The sequence below is a fragment of the Thunnus thynnus genome, chromosome 13 (genome assembly GCF_963924715.1).
Source record: "Thunnus thynnus chromosome 13, fThuThy2.1, whole genome shotgun sequence".
Classification (NCBI taxonomy): domain Eukaryota; kingdom Metazoa; phylum Chordata; class Actinopteri; order Scombriformes; family Scombridae; genus Thunnus; species Thunnus thynnus.
Genome location: NC_089529.1, coordinates 7,708,324 through 7,721,019, shown reverse-complemented (window position 1 = coordinate 7,721,019; position 12,696 = coordinate 7,708,324). Strand labels below are relative to the sequence as shown.

General features: G+C 39.8%; 1 protein-coding gene across 1 annotated transcript in view; it reads right to left on the bottom strand.

Moving 5' to 3' along the window:
* si:dkey-175m17.7 (uncharacterized) overlaps positions 1 to 8,347 on the bottom strand; it is a 34,384-nt gene extending 26,037 nt beyond the window's left edge. The window contains exon 1 of the mRNA XM_067609143.1: positions 8,063 to 8,347. The gene's annotated coding sequence lies outside the window, so the exon portion shown is untranslated. The remainder of the gene's footprint in view (positions 1 to 8,062) is intronic.
* Positions 8,348 to 12,696: the final 4,349 nt, after the last annotated feature.

Here is a 12,696-nt window from a genome sequence, read left to right as displayed (position 1 = left end):
TTATGAGGTTAATTGAATTGTGTTTAATTAACTATGTTTGTATGAAATTACTCCAATTGGTTATTCCTAATTAATCTGTCTTTCTAGCACATTAATGGAATCTGATAAAAGGTGTGTAAACTACCTGCGGTGCCATCGTGCAGTGCATGCTAAATGTTGCTGTTGTGTTTCTTTTCAAAAATGAGCCGCCTCAATCTGCTTCACTTAGAAGTTACAGCCATACAGTACGAAGCGTGTATAGACATATTTGATACTTGTCAAATAAGGAAACTGTTGATCACACAATTAAAGACACAGACTTGTTATCAGTTTGTGATTTGACAGTTTTTAGTGCCGCCTTGTTAATAGCTTCAATTGGCAGATCCAAGCCTCTGAGGTGGCAGCCAATCTGACAGCTCATAAAAAGCACAACAGAGCGTAGAGTGCTACTGTAGAGTGGCAGAGCGGAGAGACAAACGTTAAGTGGCTCATTACTGACTGAGAAATAGTTTAAAAAAAAAAGGAACTCTTCGATCAATTTGAAGGCCCAAATCAATGTCTTACTGACCCGAAGACGTCAGACAATCTGCACTGTTTACTGTGTAAATGTGTATAGATTCCTGAATACGTGAGGTAGCTCCTCCCTTTGTAAGAATCACAGCTTAGTACCAAGTGCATAATTGCAGCATAATATATATCAGACAATTCATATTAGTGTGCAAGATTGCATAATATGTCTACCAGGCATATATGACTTCAGAAGTCATGAGCAACTTACAGAGGAACCGAGGCATAACAGCCTATATGAATATTTGACAGAGTGAACCACTTATATTAGGCTAAATAAACAAATGTTGCAGGTTGGGTCAGCCAACGTAAAGGCAGATGCAAGTGTATGCGTATGATTAGGTGCATCTTAATATTTGAGGATAAAGGCTAAGGTTTGCTAAGCATTGCAATCACGTTAGCCGCTTCAGAATTTCAAGCACATGAAAGTGTAGCGAGATGAAATGCAAACTTACACAGATGAAAAGAAATTAAAAAAAAAAAAAAAAAGAAGAAGAAGAAGAGTGCCACTCAGTTCAAGTTAGCGAGAGCCAAGCCTACGGGGGAGATCATGACGCCCTCCGTCGGCTCACTGCTGCTGCTCCCCACCAGCAGAATGAAGATAACAGCTTAACAGTCACAAGCATGAGCCAGAGAGAGTAGAACGGTACACATGCTAATGTCTTTCCAGATGATTTAACTCTTTCCCAAACACCTGAGTAAAACCTGCAATATTATACATAATTGTGATTTATTTAAATACTTTCAATCATTCCTTTTCCTCTGCCTAATACCTCTGAATGACGTGATATAACTGTTTGTCAGTCAAAATTCAATCAGAGTTGGAAAAACTTTAAGTGGCAGGTATAAAGATTCATTCATTTTGTTTTGAAAAGAGAACAAGAACATGACATAATGTGTACTGACATGCATGAAATGATGAGGCCTCACAAACAGAGCAGGAGGACAGTACAAGACTTATAGTAGAGGGTAGACTATAAAGAATAATATGTCACTGTGCACCACAGTAATAAGTCACAGTGTAGATTTAGGCAGTGTGGTGTACAGTACGTCTCCAGCTGCAGAGGTAGTGCAGTGAATGTTTTTCTGTTGAGGGGGCTGGTGTTTTTGGGAACAGATGGCTGTCTGGCTGTGCGAGATTGATGGCGATCTTTCCGTTCCTTCTCTCCGTTCCGGCTTAACAGTATGCGGCTCCTCCATCAGAGGCACCTGACAGCCAAACACCCACACAGCAGAGTGGACAACACAATGGGGCTTGAAATAGGACAAGCCAGAGGAAAAAAAAACAAGCAGTAATATGAGGATGTGCTCAATTGCTGGCTTGGAAAATTGCTTGAGTTATAGAATCTATTTCTCTGCTGCATGAAAAAGATGTTCACAGATCACAGTGGCAAGCTTCTCGAGATAGTGGAAAGCAGGAAATTAGTCATCTGAGTCACTCTTTTTCCAGAGGCTGATGGTCAGGCTGTTTCCTGTCAGAGGACAATCCACATCTCTACATTTTTGCTCGTGTTTAGCTCTGAGTTGGCACGAAATGACAGGAGGCGGTCCACTTCTTTCTTTTTATGGTCGTCCACACGCATAACCAAACTGACAGATGGATAGCAAGAGCTGTGGGCGCTGGTCACAAAGGAAAAAAGCAGTAAGATGTTCACAGTCATACACATAACAGCATGTGGAGAGATTCCTACATCCAAACACAGACTGGGGAGGTTTGCTGCAGAGCTGCTGATGTGAATGAAAATCAATGAACAGATTCCGGCGGTGAGGACAGTGGTGTCAATGTGTTTTAACTGTAAGAAAATGTCTTGACTGATTTACACTGTCAGCAAACTGACAGAGGTTACTGACCGGATCTATGACACAGCTAAGATAGGAACGTAACGGGAGCTGGACACTGTTAACTGTGTCTCATGCAGAATTAGTACATTAATAACACAATTAGTAATTCTTGCAGTTACACAATGTCATAAAAATCCAGTTCTTCTAATGCCAATACATGGTGCCACAAAAAAAGGACTAGTTGTTATATTAAAGGAATAGTTTGACATTTTGGGACATACGCTTATCTGCTTTCTTGCTGAGAGTTAGATGAGAGCATCATTACCACTCTCAGTTTTACAGGCAGTTAGCTGTGGGACTATTTTATTGGCCTGGAGCAGGGGGCCGTTGGTTACCTGGCAACCTCAGCTTGACGACAAGACTCCAGGAAGTCTCTAGTCCTGGCCAAGAAATCGTCCAGAACATAACCTCCTGTAAAACCAAGACTTGTCATTTTTACACCTCAGTTTTTGTATAGATTAAACAAACGAGATATTAGAGGTGCTAGTAGGCAGATTTTTTAAATTTTTGGACTGAGTCAGGTTAGCTGTTAGGCTGTGTGTCCAGTCTTCATGCTAAGCTAAGCAAATCATCTCCTATATTCAGACCCTAAGTATAATTTGGCAATACAATGGTAAAGTATAATTCTAGATGGTCTCTGCTTTGTCTCTGTTCATTGTGTGACAGTGCTGCTCCACTGCACACCAGCTGGCCTGATTGTAAATAGCCTGTGTGAGCTGCCTTGAGTCAATTTTAAACTCAATAGCAACCTGACCACTTGATTGTCAATGAGGAACTAAAAGGAAAATAAATCAAAGTTGCTCCCTGTGTAATTTCATATGATGGCAGCTTTTATAATCTTCAGGAACATCAGGAGTTGCACATGTGTCTACCATCAGACTTCCAACTTGAATGCTGAGACATTAGGACAAATTTAAAAATTTACTATACATGCTATTTTAGGAGGAGCAAAAGAGCCTTCTGCTAAAAGCAAATGTTTGCCTCATGAATTTAAAAAAAGACTTTCCTTGACTTGCGCCGATGTTGATACCAGAGAACGAGCTAATGCACCAATTATCAGGCTTATCAAGAATTAAACACTCAAGCAGGATTTGTCATAAATTTTTAACAAGCCAAACAGCAGAAAACAGACTCTTTTGGATTGCTAAACCCTGAAAATACATTTGGCTAACAACCAAAGCTTTATAGGTAGTAACATTCAATTCACAGACCAAGTACCAAATTCACAAACCAAGTTAAAGTCCAGTTCTGAGAAATACTGATAATTTGCACAGCACTGTAGTGGGATAAAGGTTTGTCTTGACACTGGTGTCACAGCAGCATGTAGAGTCTCCCCTTTAACATCCAGCAGGGTGGAAATGTTAATTGTAACTGCAGCAGAATGGGTTGTAGATGTGAAAAGGCAGCAGCTAGTGATGTGCCTCCTGCCCATCACAAACATGGTATGAATGATAACGACTACTGAAGCACCTGCAAAAACGGCTGCTTGCCAAACAAGGTGAAAAGCACCTTAAATTGAGATATTCAACCCCAGACTTCTTGAACTCGAGACATTTATGTACTAACAGCGAGATGTAATAAGCGTGGCATGCAAGTGAATGTCAAGTGTTTCTGATACAAAGACTGAATAATTAATCAGTTATATCCATGCTACCCTGAAGTATTCTAAACATAGTACAAATTATGCAATATGTTACAGTATGTTTACATGTCAGGTGTTTGTGTGAAATAATGAAATAACTGAGGAGCATCTCAAACAACAGAAAAACAAAAGACCACATGTAGTTACAGATTGAAAAAAAGAATAAGTCTGAGTTGTAAAAGAGAATTGCTGGCCTCAGAAATGCACAGCGGTGTGGGCATAAAGTCATTATGACTCACACTCTAATCAGGCTTAAGTCACACGTCTAATGATGTAAGATTTACTGGGGACAAAGGAAGAAGACTTGCAACTTGAGCTCCTTCTGCGTGAGATGACGTGCTTGTGATTCAGATGCCCAAATGAGAGTGTTATGTCAACAATGGCATGATAATAGTACAATAATGACACATGAGGATGAGCCTCATAAACATTAATTTGACTTTACGACATGTCTAAAACACTGGTCGTCCTAACGTTGCATTAATCCTAAATTACTGGAAAAGACAAATTCATCTCCATGTTCACGACCATTCTGTGTTTTGTTTTTCTTTGTTTTACTGTCTCAACACTACAGGCTACTGAGGGCAAGTCAAAATAATTACATCACCTAATCTCCACAGTCAGCGGACAGAAAGTGATGGAATCAACAGCACAAACTGGCCAATCAGTGGGCGGCGTGATAGGAAACATTCAGCCGCTCCTTCTCCCATCCACTACTGTCCAGTCAGACTGATTTAACACTTAGACAAATACCTGACTCTCAGGACATACGCTCACATAATCCCCACACAGCCAAGGTTATAAATAATCTACATCATCTCTACTTTTGATATACTTTCTCTAAACTCACTGTAACTGTAATCCAGAGTGTGTGTTGACCTTGAGCACATCACTTTCATAACAGCACCATAACACCACAAAAGTACATTTTAGTAGGATTATTTTATATGTGAACAATGTATTTGATGGCACTTTGGTTGCAGAGCAATATTTTCCTGGCTATTTTAGATATAATGCAAAATAACATATTTTATTCACAAAGCAAATCAATGCTAATCAGTTACACATAGCACCTCTGTCAGCACAATAGTCTCTATTCAAGACCATGAGGAGAGCTTCGCCTGCAGCTGCAATGTTATTATAATGATTCAGGAGGAGTTTGACCTCAGTGCAGTTTAATAAGAAAGCCCCCCAAAAGACACTATCCTAAAATAGAAAACTAAAAATAGAAACAGACAAAAGCAGCTTAGAGAATGGGTTTTTGGTTGGTTGGGATTTGAGCCCTCTGTCAGATAAAGATAAGAAGAACAACAATATGCTTTGAGTATATTTTAAAATCTTTACAGAGTGATGTCAGTAGGATTGGTTTGAAAAAAACACACTGTCATGGTTAGAGATATCTATGAAATAATCAGCTGACCACTAATCACCATCAAAATGTACTTTGATGCTTGCGCCAAGACATTTACGTCCACTAAAAATCACCCCAAACTGTAACTTTCTCATATACTGGATCATGTTGAAAAAGATAGACAGGCGTGAAAACACGATCCTTCAAATGAATTGTTAGAGGCAACAACTGAACAAACGTGGTATAATATTACCACCTGACACAGTCTGTGTGAGTGTGTCCTGTTGCAGTATTCGATCGATTTTGTTTCTGTATTTTGATCTGAACCAGCGAAGGTGTTACTGCTCGGATTCGGATACACAGGAACCCTGCAGGAACTTGTTGAATCAAGCAAGCGCAGGTCCGCGGATCCACTGTCTCCCCAAAACATTTATTCTCCTTCAGGGTTTTTAATTTTTTCACTGCAGAAAAACAAAACCAAAAAATACCTGACGCTATTCTTTTTGACAGGGGCTTGCTCAACTTGAACAAAAAATATCAACAACATCTGCCCAGTTGCAGTGTGGTAACAACAGTCTGTTTCTATTTCCCCTCTGGAATTTTATGTAAGATCATCTTGATATCCTAAAAGAAAACCTCAGTGAAAGTATGAGCATGCATGAAAACAACAACACAGGACACCTTGAGGCTGTCACAGCATCTCCCTCAGCGTCACAGCCGGCCTGCAGCGTCAACAATTGGAGGAAGGGAAACTTAATAAGATGATTATTATTGATGGTGGGAGTAATATAAGATTATGTTTGGTGTATTCAGTCTTGTCTGGAGACACCAAAAGCTCTGCCATGTAGTGACAATAAACCCTGATCACATATGTTTTAATGTCTCATTTCATATTTTCTGGCCTGAACTGTACTACTCATTTAAAGCAGCATCTTAGCCTGTGTTAAGCCTGTTTATCTTTTGATTAGATGTGTTACAAACTTTTTTTTTTTAACATTGACAGCCAACAACTTATGACCTTTCATTTTCATTTAAATTCTTTTGGCTGGTACAATTATAAGATGTGATAAAGTGATATTAAGTAAAAAATAAAGTGCTTATAAATGGCACTGATCTCCTATATTCATTAATTTGCATTCATTCACCTATGCAGATGACACATTTGTAAAAAAAAAAAAAAAAAAGGATATTAATGAATGGATGACAAATAGCTTTCTGCCACTAAATAATGTTAAATGGATAAATGAAATCAAATTTAATTACCTTTGCAGTGCTCCTGTACTTTTAGGAATAATCAATCATCGGTCAAATCGAATCATGTAGAGCGTAAGATCTGATGATACACAATATCTTTCCTGAAATAACCAAAGTCAATTCAGTTATTGTTAGATTGAAACATTAGAGCGGTATGACAAATGGCTGCTCGTGGTTTTATATGAGGAGGTTTATGAAAGCAATGAGAGCAACTCAAGAAACCAAAACTATGAAATAAAACATAAAAAGCAACTTAAAACTGTGAGCTGCAGAGCTGGATCTTTATTCTCAGTGGACTGGTTTCTATGACTGATCCTGAAATATTACAGACTGATATTAATACAGGTTTAAGTTTTAAATTGGTTTGTATCTGTCCCTGCATTGCTTGAAAAAAAAAGCATATTCCTGCAAATGCACTGCAGTGATTCTGTACTGTTGTTTGTCTTCATATGAACACCCTACCTGTCACACACAAGATATCTGAGCTCACTATAGTTAAGAAAATGAATTCACAAGCTTTAACCATGTATATGTCTGATTTCCAAATGAGTCTGAATGTGTAAGAACATTTCAGCTCTCATCAGTCAGTTACAGATGTGTGTGCTCCTTCGTCTCTGGAGAATCTACATCCAGGGCAGGAAGACTTGACTTTCAGCTGGATTTTTGCACAACTCACAGCGTGACTGACTGGATGCTTAACATTCAATTCAATAAATCATAGCTGCTATTCAAAATCTTTGCAATATTCTCATATTTGTCCCTCTCAGCAGCTCTTTGTTGCAGCAGCACAAGCAGAAAACAAAGCAGCTATTAATATTTACAGTCCTCTGCATTGTTGTTCATGGTGCTATTCTGCAGGCTCGCAATGGAAAATCTATTAGTTCCTGTTTATACGGTCGCTAGATGGCGCGCTGCCTAATTTCTCTGTATTTTTAATCGCGTTTTCGCTGCACAGTCTTTGAACCTTTATCATGATGAGAGAATAAAGCTGATGTGGGCGACAGGGCCCGAGCCAGCAGGCCTGCACTCACTGATCCTAGTGCAGATACTATAATTAAGGTTTATTTATTATTATTATAGTACTTGGCGCATTCACATGGCTGCAGTTATGTGTCTAAATGAATAAAACACGCATGCAGCTTATTATGGCAAACACTCATAACTGCTGACATCCTCCGGGCAGCGGTGAATAACACGAGGATGCATTGCTTGCTTTTAATATGTGGCATCAATTTAACTGCAAATTCAAATACACGAGAAGCATCAAGACATCCAGAAAGAGATTTTTTCTGTGCTGTAAGCTAAACCTGACCAACACGTAGAGCTGTGACAGCCGCGACACTGGACACAGGCTGCTGATGGGGGACTCATAGCCTGCAGGCCGACCGGACAAACCGCTACCATACTAAAAAAGAAACATCACTTACATCAGCTGTGGCAGTCCCGGAGTGTATTCATCATTTATGCGAAGCGTAATGATGAATCCTCATGTTCTGTAGTGGCCCGAGTAGCACGACCCGCTGTGTTGGTATGATCCAGATGTGTAACACCTTCCCTGCCTGCTCGTTTGTTCATGTACTTCAAAAACACGATTAAAAAAATAGACGTGGTCTGACTGGAAGAGGCAGAGCTCTGCCGGATTTCTAATGATAGAAGATAAATAAATAAATGTCATCAGAAGTGCTTGGCCAACTCAGCTGGCGTCACGTCTGAGCGTGTGTCACTCTGCGCTGCGATGCGTGTGTGAGCAGACACTGACTGGGGGGGGGGGGAGGAGGAGGAGGGGGAGGGGGAGGAGGAGGGGGGGTGGGCTCTATTGTCTCTACTGTGGATGACATCATCCCAGACCAATGGCGAAACACACGAGATGAAGGGCTCAGGGGCGAGCACGCAGCACGTGCGGGCTGAAGGAGGAGGAGAAGGAGGAGGAAGAGGAGGACGAGGAGGGGGAATATGATGATGATGATGATGGTGATGATGATGTTGATGATGATGATGAAACCTGCCAGATAACAACTCGTACTTAGTTTGCGTGAGATGTCATTGAATAAAAATATCTTAAAGTGCATGAAAGATCAGCTCACTATTGAGCACCAGAGGTGGAATATAAATACATTCACTCAAGTACTGTACTTAGATTTGATGTACTTGTACTTGAGATTTTCAGATTCATGCTGAACTTTTTACTCCACTATATTTCAGAGAGAAATATAGTACTTTTTTACTGCACTGAATTTATTTGACAGCTTTAGTTAGTTGGGTTACTTTACAGTTTAAGATTTTATGTATAAAATTTATGATGACCTCATAAAATGTGATGCACAGTTATAGATTAAACTACACAACAATATGAAATAATATAAGTTAGCTCCACCTCGACAAACTACTACAGTAAAAATACTTACACCATAATTCATGTAATAGCTATATATATTATATATATACCAGTAGAGAATACTTCCTCCAACACTGTTAAGCACTATAATAATATGTGTATATAACACACTGTAGAAACATTAAAGAAATATGTACTTTTCATAGTAACTTAAAATATAGTGAAGTACATGTGTAAACAAGCAGAAAGTAAAGTTCAAGTACCTGAAAACTGTACTTAAGTACAGTACTTGAGTAAATGTGCATAGTTATATTCCAGTTAGTAGTTAAGTGGTGCATTTTCAAAAAAAAGCCGCATGAACTTTTTTTGTTGTTAAAGATGATAAAGATGATGTTATTATAATATATTCATGATATAGATGCCTACATTATTTTTCCTACATTATTTTTTAAACATTGCATGTCATTTTTTACCAAATGATCAGTTTTGTCACGCTTGTCTTTAGTTCGGTTTCCATTAAGAGTATTCTGAAAAGTGCACACACACACACACCATTAGCTGTATCTGTGTGTTATTTCTGGCAAAGCTGTCTTCGCTTGAACAGAAAAAAAATCCACATTTCTTGCTTCACAAGTAGAGGAGATGATTGACGCGGATGTCATGCTGATCAGGAAATGATCTTCTCATCGTGTGAAATCAGAAAGGAGAATAGAGCCTCCAGTTCCAGACTAATTTTAGCTGTTAGAGCAATTTTAACTGTCACGGCTGCTGAGAGAGGCAAGCAGAGACATTCAGCTATCCCAGGACTTACACATCCAGATATAATGGAATAAATCGAGCTGAAGGACTCAGATCTGTTCCATACGTGCTCTGCACTCTAACAGGCAGCACTATTGCTTCACACCTCAGCACCTGGAGACCGATGAAGACACTCACCGCGCAGTCAGGTGGTAGCATGCTCTGGAGATGAGCAGCTAGCTCTTCCGTCGGCTCCCCTTTTCACACAGTTCACCTTTGAGACATTTCTGCCCTCCTTTATCTACAGTGAGAATGTTGATGACCTGCAGGATCTACTTGACACCCACGGGTCCTCTGGATAGCCGTTCCTCCCGTTATGCTGCCCTCCCTGGCTCGAGGCGGCCTCCTGTCCTGCTTTGCTCGTGCTTCCCCAGCAGAGGCAAGAGTGGCACCAGCATCTCACTGTCTTTGCTCTCACCACACTGACTAGGCCATGACACAGTTTACACATCACTCAGGGTTTTGCCTCATCAGCTGCATTGTACGGTATCAGGCTTACAGACCTGACACATGCCTTTTAGATCTAAGGCAGAGGGGCATTAAGTGTGTAGTCAGCAAGAGCCCCTGGAAAGTGGTCCTTTGTTGTCAGCTCATTTGCACCCAATCAGGGGTTAGTGTTTTGCATATTTGTGTCCAGCTGGGAGTGCATATATCTCTGCGGTCCTTCATAAACACCTTTAGTTGCTTTTATCAGCTGCTTTTTGAGCCACAACTATGAAGCCTCTTCTCCTGCAATCTGCATTCTGTTCCAGTTTCAAATTTACCAAATAAAATTTGCATCCTTATTTCAAAGCTCTGTGAAAGATTCACATAGATGCTGTTGTAGTTTAACAATGATATCACCAACTGTAGCCAAACAGCAATTTGGCACAAACTGTATGCTAACCAGCCGGCACTATGACCGCCTGTGCTCACTTACGTATTTAATCCCCTTCGTTCCCTGTGGAACATAAGGCTGCGACTATCTGCTTCCATCTGGTCCCATCCTGTGCAGCATGTTGTTCTTCGCCCCAAGTTAGATTAGCTGTTTTCAGTTCCGAGGTCACAGTTCTCCACCAGGTTGTTTTTGTGGGTAAATTGTGCCCACTTGCAACCTTGGAGAAAAATCCTGGCTGTGGATATATTGAGCTGGCCCACCACACATATCGTGATTAGAGGAATTATAACTGACTAGTGGTAAAACATCACCCAGTTTCCTCTGTGCATTTATAACTTTGGAAATGTGTGTCTCACAGCTTCCACACACAGGAAAAATCACAGCTCACCCTTCTTGCATTACTGGTTCATTTTTCTCTTGCTGCACAACACTGGAGATACTTCACCCAACATGTCTCAGTTCAGGCTCCTTTTCACCTGTGACCTGTAACGTGTGGAGAAAAGTCTCCCATATAAACAGCTCAGTTCAGGCAACAGTTCAGTGGATAAGTTATAGAGACGCCTGCACCTCCTGCACTTGGAAATATAATGATGTGTAAATGTGATAATGTGAATAATTAACACAGCACATTCAACACCTGCAGTGTAAATGTGTGAAAAGGCAGTGAGGCACATTTCACATCCTGCATATACTGCATATTCTTAAGGTGTAAATGTTTTCAGTATATTCACTGAAAACATCTGTAAACCTCTTAATGTGTCAAAATTCAACCTTCTATTAACGACTGTCAGCCGAATCCTTGTGTCCCCACTATTAATATGTAAAATGTCTTTCCAACCAATTATATATTGCTGCAATGACCTTTCATCACCTCAAAAAGTTTTCTTTTGCTGCTCTGTCTTGTACAACAGAGATAATACATGTTCATTGTGAGTGGTTCACACTTGTGTAGTTCTCTTTCATTTCAGAGCAGCGGGAACAGAAGGGCAGTGCTGAATTATTTGAAGTAGTCACACAGACTCTGAAAATCTAAAAGACCTGAAAGGATCAGTAAAGTATCTTTTTTTTTTTTTTTTTAATCAGCCATTCTCTTTACCTGCTCATTCCTTCTCAGAGAGCTGGAGCATATCCCAGTATGCTTTGCATCCAGCCCCAGCATGTACAATACTATTAAATACAGCAAAATAGTAGAGCTGGGAAATATGGATGACAAATAATAATCTCATGTTGATGAAATGGTTTTTAGAAAGCGAACTTTGTAAACAGAACAATAATTCAGACTAGCTATGCTTTAATAAATGCCATTAGATTTGAACAAGCCAGTGCAAACACGTATTTCATGGGAGATTATTAGGCATTTTTATTTTATTTATTTATTATGTGGAAAATTTATAATGAAATGTTATTTCTGGTTCTGGCTAAATGGCTGTGCAGCACTGCAATATACAGTTATGAACTCTTGTGTTTTTTTCTTTTCTTATTGTGTCAGACTGGCAGACCAGTCGCTTCTCAAGACTGATGCAAAAGAAAGGAAGTCTACAGGGTTACGACACGTAGTTCTGCAGCTCTGTCTGCTCCCAGCATCTCTATTCAAAACAATGTTCAGTTCTTCTGACCTTCATGATATATAGAAGAAGTGACCTTTAATACAAACCCCGCTGGAGAATTGACAGTGTGTGGAACTCCTATTTTAGTTGTCAAAGAATCCATAACACAAAAAAATCACTTTTTTGAGTTACTGAGCAAAGCACAAGGTCCAAAAACTCACAAAAATGTGTGCCTACAAGAAATAATAATAATCTTTTGCCACAGTCGGTGTTCATTTCCCAGCTAATGAGTTTGCAGTTAGAACATCTTTATGTTTGCAATAAAAAAGGCCTAATTATCAAGGGCGGGAAAAGATCAATCACCAATGTGATGACATTATCCTAACACTTTTAAAATCACACAAGTAGAGCTCTGAGGTCCTTCTCATCAAAGACAGACCTCATCATTTGAGCAGTTTGACTGTGAGTTTTTTATGATGTAATCTCACATGGCTGAGAGACATC